Consider the following 8,295-nt stretch of genomic DNA (forward strand, 5'->3'; position numbering starts at 1 on the left):
GGGGGGGGGAAGTACCATCTACTGATCATTTTAAAAACAATCTGTCCCTTTATTTACTGGGTGTTTTCAAGCTTGTGTCTATTACTTTTTCCTCAGACCTTACTGTGATCATTTTTTCCAAGCTCTCCATCCTTCCACTGGGGCTATTATCTGTCCTTCTGATATAATATGAAGGAGGAAGGGGAAATTATTCTCCCCTCTGCATTTTTCCTCTTGTATCTTTGGAATTGTCCATTTTCTCTTTCACCCCCTTTCACCTATATATATCTCTCTGTAATACATAACATATAAAGCAATAATTTCTTCTGAGACAGAAAAGCATCCTCATGTCCTGTTGAAAATGCACAGCATGGACTAAAAATGGTTATGCATAGGTACACCAAGAAGAAAGGTTCCTACATGTCCACCATTTATCATCTCAGTAAGAACCACCCTTACAAATACCTCTAAGTACTGGCAGAGACTGCTCAGAGACTTTGCTGTTCATAAAGCTCATCCCATTGCTTGTTTATCTTTGGAAGCACTAAGAATAAGGCAAAAACCGTTCCCAACCTGTCTGGAACTGACTGCTGACAACAAACAAGTCAAAACTTCATTAATAGCAGCATAATGAGAATTGTGACCTTATTCTCAGTGGACAGGTTTATCTATAATCAGTTGCACCCTTCTGAAATGTATTCACTAATAAATTACAGGAAACTGCTTACCACTTAAAATAAAACATTATCCTCTGCTGCCCAAATCAGAAACCCAGTGACAAGGACTTTGCCCTCATAGTAGCTGCAGACCAGAAGTCACTCTAAAGGATGTAATTCATTTTAATATACAAATTTATAGCAGTGTGTTTTGATAGAATGGATATTGCAGGAGCTGAATTGCTGAGAGACAGTGAAGTGGCAGCTGGACACTTGAAATCTGTTGGAACTTGATGGCCTTAATCAACACAGTCTGAATAAACTGTGAAAGTACTCTATTTCCTGGACTTGTTCCCCACCTTCCTGTCTCCCAGGTTAAGTAATCTGTTCTTTATTGAGAAACTGATGTATTAGACATGTAGGTAGGAAAAGTTCATACAGTTTTTATCCACATACTGGATTTTTTCTTCATTAGTAAAACCAGAGAAGGAACTTGGGTGGAAGGGGAGAGGTATGTTGCCTCTCATACTTAGGCTCTTCACAGGTAATCACTGTTAACATTTTACCCATTGTCAGAAATCACAGAAAAAGTGAGGTTGGAAAGGGCCTCTGGAGGTCACCTAGTCCAACTGACTTGCTCAAAGCAATCACATGGTTATTCACCCAAATATACTTCAGCCCCCTTCCTTTTCCAATTTTCCCAAACTTTTGTAATTCAGCATTGCTCCTTTCACACTCCATACTTACAAGTGCTCATTAAGAACAAGCTTGGGTCATTCTTGTGAAGATTACCCTACCCACTAATATGGCAATAAATAAAAAACAAAAAAAACATACTCAAGTTATTTCTCACCCAAGAAACAGGCAACCTTGCTTTCATTAAGGACAAGTCCTGAACCACAAAAGCAACTATGGGTCACACCTGCAAGGCACTACTTAATAACTACACTGAGTTTGCATCTTAATGCTATCTTCATTGGCTGATATCTACCTCTAAATTATGCTGTAGATCATCAGCACACCTTTCTTGAATGATGTATTGTTATAACATTCATTTCAGTCTAACGAGTTATTAGTGAGCTAGATCACAAAAGCAAGGCTCTTCAGTAATATATGATAATGAAAGCACAGTGCTTTACAGGGAGAAAGGGATTCAGGAACATAAAGAGAAAGCAAAGATGTCATTTGCAAGAGAATCACTTGTGGAGAAAATAGTTGTGTGTCTATGGAAGCAAATAATCTTATCCCTAACCATTTACACCTCCCAAGAAGTAATCTACAAGGCCTTAATCAATATACTTAAAAGGCAACATACTGGGAAGTCAGTCTGATTTCTTATCTTTCTCATAATGGTTAGCTAGAAACAAAGCTGGCCATTCAGGATACTTTTTTTTTTTTTTTTCAGTGATTGCAAAATTTTCCATTCATAAGCAGCTACACATTACATTTAAGGCAATATTTTAAAGTAATATATATTTTAAGTAATTAATTTTAAAATAAAAAAAGCTTTTTTTGGTAATAAGCATTTGTTTTATTTGGCAAAGTGATACTGGAGTTTCTAATCAGAGAAACTTGTATTAATGGCAGAGGAAAGATGTTTCTCTGTTTCTCTCCTTCATTCTCTTCATACTTTTCTTAAGAGGAGGAAGAAGAAAACTAAAAGAAATTTATCTTTGGGGAAAAACATTCCCCTTGAACACTCTTATCTTCCTCAACTAGCAGGCTAGGTGATCTACAACCTTGTTCCAGTTTTCATCAATAAGGGACCCACAAGAATCCTTTATAACTAACATTTCACCTCTCTACATTCTAAGCCACAAATTTGTATTTGTCCCCTTAGGGCTGTACTCTCAGTCACAGATACTATGACTCACAAACTTTTCTCAGTTTCACCATTCCAGAGCCCTTTACCTTCTTTATCCAAACACCCTACCAACACTCTCTCCACCTTGCCCTACTGCAGACCCCATTTCAACACTTTCTTCTTTCCAGGTGAACTTAATAATCCATCACTTCTCTGAGCCAGCTGAGGTGAGAAGAAGCACTTGCTCACATAAAAGCACCCTTCTGCTATCAATATTTGGCTTTATGTCTCTGATTGCCATGAGCTAAATCTGAATGCATGAACAGAGCAAATGCCTTTATGATGCTTCTGTGAGATTTCTGGTCTTAAAAAGAAGACAACACTGTTCTTTACAGTCTTACAAAAATTGTATTAATTTAACTGTGTGTATATATATATAAATAGGCATATTGAAATCAAACACAGTCTTTATGTGTATAGAGATATTGGCACTCTTAAGCATTTGGAGGATTAGTTGACAAAAAAGCAAAATCTTAGTGATAATACTTATCATATGTTTTCATTTAAATTATACATTAATGCTAAATGTTATTGCTAGTAAAAGCATCTGCTCAGATAGCTGTATGGATTATTTCTATCATTTATATTATCATTTATTGTATTTTATAGTATAAATTCACCTAAAGATACAGAGTTCTCTAGCATCTACATTAGGCTTTCTTCTTTAAATAGCAGGAGTACCCAGGAGCTCTAGACCAGAATCTATTCAGTAAGGTGTTGAAAAACTACAGAATGGAAAAGAAGATATCTGCCTTCTGATGTCTATAATCTTTATTATTTTCTATTTATTGTTATTCATGTTGTTGATACAAAGATATGAGTACTTCATATCACATCACCCCACCAGTAAAACTGGAGAGATTCAATATGTTACCACTTAAATGCCCTTGCTTCCTTCAGTTACTGATATCTCCATCCATCATTTACAGCTCTGCCACAGACCTGCCAGATGTTTCCAGTCATCTTTGACAGCAGCCAGTGATCTCATGGCCACTTACTTGTATATGTTACCACCTAGCCTCTGAACCCAGAGCAGGTGTTGCTTTTTTTTTTTTTCTGGGCTTAATAAAAAAAGGGTGAAATGATGAATTGAAATATATACCCATGAGTGTAACCAAACTGGGACATGGAGCAACACTCAGGCAACTGGATTTTAGAATGAGACTGCCTTTTGTCAGCTTCTGGTGTTTAACGCTGAAGTTACATGTGCTTGCATCATAAGATGCCATGGTCTGTCTGATCTTTCGAAGCAAGCCGTTTAAAGATGCATAAGCGAAAAGTAACACTGAATACCAGACAGAGGGCCTTCCACAGAAAAGAAGTGCTCTTCAAATCAGCAGCTTCATTGAATGAAGAGTTTGCAGCCTTTCAGCACTCAGCATCTGAAATATACCAATGTATAGATGCACTAAGGAGCATACTACAAGATATTAAGGACAAGGCCAGGTCTTCTTCAAGGAATGTAGTGGAGCACAGCGGAAAAAATGTGATAGATATGACGACTCTGTGGCCTTCCAGGACTAACTGTATCAATTCTTCTATGTCTTCTCCCTGCTGTCTCTGTCTTGTCTGTGGTGCGCTGAATACCGTCAGTCATAAACCAAAACTATATTAGCTTAATTATACCACAGTCTAGCCTCCTCTGAACACAGCTGTCACCAGTGTTAGCTGGACAACTTGCCTGTGCACTGTGTATTCTGTAGAACAAGAGTTGTGTCTTCTCTTGAGTCTGGAAGATGTGCAGCATGGTTTTGATACTACAGATACAGACAGTATTAGTCTCTGTCACAGCCCTCCTGAGTTTGTATGGGGCCTGGCTGCGCTTAGTAACAGCACTGTGTATACTTTCCTTTGCTGCTTTACATGAATTACCAAATTATAAATGTTTTGGTTTGATTTAACATCCTTGTACACTTGGGTCCTTTTTCTTTCAGATAATGACTGTGGGAGATCTGCTGCAATCTTATGAATATTACTGGCAGGATTACATAAGGGAAAAAGTGGGTGAACATATTTCCTACCAATCTTGCAAATAATTTCTTAGGAAATAAGCTTACTCACACTGTGCTTCAGAATGACCAAGTCATTTATCTCACAAATCTTTAAATAATTCTAAGGAAATCTGACATTTGGACAGCAACTGAACACATTTTTTATGTTATCAGGGAAATATTAATTACAGAAACATGTTGTGGTTGAAAGAGCAATAGAAATAGTGACAATGTTCATACTATACTATATTGTGCTAACTGTGCATCGCTTGTAAGTGGGTTAGTGCTGCCCTGTGTTACTTGGGGAGCAGGAGAGGACTGCAAAGACAACTACCTAGTCCTGATGCCAGTAACAATGTCTTGTTGTTCTATGCCAGCAGGGAAATTTCTGCCCTGCTAATATGGCTGGTTTATCTGTCATTAGACGTGCTGAATGTGCAGATTTGACATTCAAGAGTTTTGGGTCAGGGATCCAAGTTAGACTGTGCTTCAGGTCATATATGCCTGCATGTAATAACTGAGTCCTGGGGAACACATGAGCAGGGCCATGCGATCTATCACAGTGGCTGCCACCCTGAAGGCCTGAATCCACAGAGATCCAGCAAATGCTGCCGCATCACAGAATAAATAGAAGAGGAAAGGGACAAGCTGCTCCAGAGCTGGAGAAAACAGTCCTGACACCTGGACACAAGCCCAGATGTTTTGGGAGTTTGAAATATTCCCTCCTGGTCTCTGAAGAGCACGCTCTCAGACAGCCGGCTCCTAGATAAACAAACACAGACAGACAGTGACACTTTCAAGCTATTAATTAGTCCAGCTTCCACTGAAGTTAATTTCAGAAATTACTTGTTTTGTATATCACAGGGATTAATCCTGCATGCTCTGATGAATCAAGTCCTTTTTGAGCTTTCTGTTTTAGCTATTTCATAAAAGAACCCTTTCAGAACAGAATTTGACATTAGCCTCTTTCACACACAAATAAATAAATTTTGCATTGTTCACATACCACAGCTAAGAGACCAAATGTCTTTCTTTAATCTACCTCTTATACTTCAGGTAGAAATAATTATGAACATCATAAAATTAAAAAGATATGTGAATATAGATATGTAAAGACTGAGCTTGGTTTCCACACATTTTATGTGCATATTTCTCTTTGTCTAGTGCTGCAGCACAATACCTTACTGACAGTTTTCATTAATCAGTTCCTATTCTAGATGTAAATTAACCGGTCTCACAAACAAGATTCCTCTTTATCACTGCAGCCTTCACATCTTGATTTTTAGACATTTTTTCACAGGGTTATTCATTAATTAGGTCTTTAATTATGGATTAATTACCAGCTGAATTACAATATTCCTTATACTTCCTCAACTCTTGTAGAAATAATATGTTTGCCATCAAGCATGATAGATGTTACATATGCAGGGGGATTTATTACAGATGTATTCCCCTGGCTCTTTGGTAAGCTGACTAATTATTTAAAGTGATTCTTCCACTAACAATTAAGCTACTGAAACACTGGACTGATGTCTGTGACATAAATCCATTCTCTTCTTTTTCACTGGGCATTGCTGAAGAGAGGTCTAATTCTCACAAGACTGAGAGAGGGCTGATGTATTTGAAATGGGCATATATGTTAAGGCTGTTCCTTGTCAAAGGAAAAACAGTAAACTCAAAGGCGTATTACATATTTTTAAATGTGGTTGAATCTATGAATGTAGCTTTAGTCAGCAGGTAAAAACAATTGTCTTAGGTATCAGCCAACAGAGTATTGGGAAAGCTAGAGTGTGTGCTAAGAACTGGTTAGAGAGACCCCACTTAATTACTCATACAAAGACCCATAGCAAATAAAAGGGTGCTCAGTGCCACTGAACAAAACATGGACACTTTCATATACAATTAGATGATCTTAATTAAGCATAAAATTACAATCTCAGGTTTTTAAGACCTGTTTTATGGTATCCGATTTTTTAGCACAATGCTTCAGTGACTTATTCTCATTTGTCTTAAGGTTAATGGACCTGGACCATCCCCAGGAAGTAAGGCTACTAGTGTTACATTTGTGTACAGGGTCCAGCCTCTGAAGTTATCTATGTGTATAACAACATCATAAATGTTTTTTTAAACTCCCTGTCCTAATTGAAACTAGTCAAAGACCTTCAAAATTTTGATCATTTTCTTTCACTCCTAGGGGTCCATTTTGCATGAATTGATCTAAGATACCAGTCCTATCATCTGCATCTTCCTCTACTGGAGAAGTAGAGCAAAAATCTAAGTCTGACTGGTAGCTTCAAGCCTCTTACTCCTATTTCCAGCGTTAGATACACAGTCACTTTACTCATATTATGAGTAAAATGCTCATAGCCAGTTCCTAAGCAAATACCGTGATATAAAAAAATATGGCAAACAATTCAGATATGAAAGAGAAGATGCTGTTTTCAACTGCTCTAGCAGACAAGATATTTTATCACAAATGATCCAAACCCCACCACATGGTCATGAGGTGGTAGTTGTATTTTATCAGCTTTCTTCCCTCACCACAGCTGTGTCTTTAACCTTTCCCACAAAACCTTCCCATGCCTGTGGATAGGAGACACAGGTGGCATGGACAGCTGGACATCCTCCTTGGAAAAATTCTCCACATTTACCTTCTGCCTGAGGAGAGCAAAGTGTATAAACCTCTTTGGTAGGGTCTACCTCTTTGGTTAATGGGCATTACCATTCATCACTTATCCTTGAAACAATGCTCAGTTAACTACTGTTGAGAGGAAGAGAGCTGGTCAGTAGCTCTGACAGAAGCCTACAGAAAGTAACATGTCAGTGTTAGCACATAAATACTTAGAGCAGCAACAACAGCAACAATAATGACAATATTTGACTTCAAATTAAAGTCTTTGTTCACAAAAGATTTAGCAGGTTAGATTTCCTATGTGAGCTAGATTAGCTGCAAGTGGCCTTCAGAAACTGAAGTTCTATAATTCTTTCTAAATTCCACTCTAAACGTTGACAGACAACAAAGATAAATGACCAACCTCTCCAACCATTATTTTATTGAAAACTATTCTCATACCATCATATGTCCTTGAGATGTAATAGCAAGGGTTTATTACAACTGAATCATGGAGTGAGTCTTGAAAGCTTTCCTAAATTATAAAGTTTGGATTTGTCACAGGTGTAAATCTACTTAGAGGAACTATATATGGGGTGACTCCTACACTTTGGACAAGTACTCAGTGTTTCAGCTATTTTTCCCATTTACATTAGCATTTAAAAATCCACAACACTGTAGCAGCAACAAACACCTGGTAACAACTTCTCATTTTCCCTGACATTTCCCACCTTGACCCCACACATCTGAAGAAACATGATAATCAGCAAAACTGTCACTTACCTACTACTAAAGAACGCGAGTGTCCGGATCTCCCAAGTGTGCTCAGCGGTTATTCAATTTGGGATACTGAGGCTGTTTATAGCAGCAGCATAGCTCATGGCCAGCCAGACCTGTTTGAACCCCACAGCGTGACTAGCCTTCCAGATATACTAATATGCTATATTTGTAAAGTGATAACATGATCTGTGGTCTTATAGCAGAGACACAGGCTGGATAAAGTATCCACACTGCATGACTCAACACAGGACATGAAACAACAGTGCTAGGGTAACATCTCATTTGCACCAAAGAAAATGTGACAGAGCTAATGTTACTCATGCTTATGTATTTTCCTTGGAAAAGGGCAAGGAGAATCCAAAAAATATATACAGTCTACATTTGTCTGGTACTATCTAGCTCTTCCTCCTCTCC

The 8,295-nt window shown here is 38.0% G+C and overlaps 1 protein-coding gene across 1 annotated transcript in view; it reads right to left on the minus strand.

Annotated features, from left to right (window-relative positions):
• LRRC2 (leucine rich repeat containing 2) overlaps nt 1-7,966 on the minus strand; it is an 81,113-nt gene extending 73,147 nt beyond the window's left edge. The window contains exon 1 of the mRNA XM_026866324.1: nt 7,885-7,966. The gene's annotated coding sequence lies outside the window, so the exon portion shown is untranslated. The remainder of the gene's footprint in view (nt 1-7,884) is intronic.
• Between the last annotated feature and the right edge of the window lie 329 nt (nt 7,967-8,295).

This window comes from Athene cunicularia, assembly GCF_003259725.1.
Source record: "Athene cunicularia isolate RWA chromosome Z unlocalized genomic scaffold, athCun1 chrZ_part2, whole genome shotgun sequence".
NCBI lineage: Eukaryota > Metazoa > Chordata > Aves > Strigiformes > Strigidae > Athene > Athene cunicularia.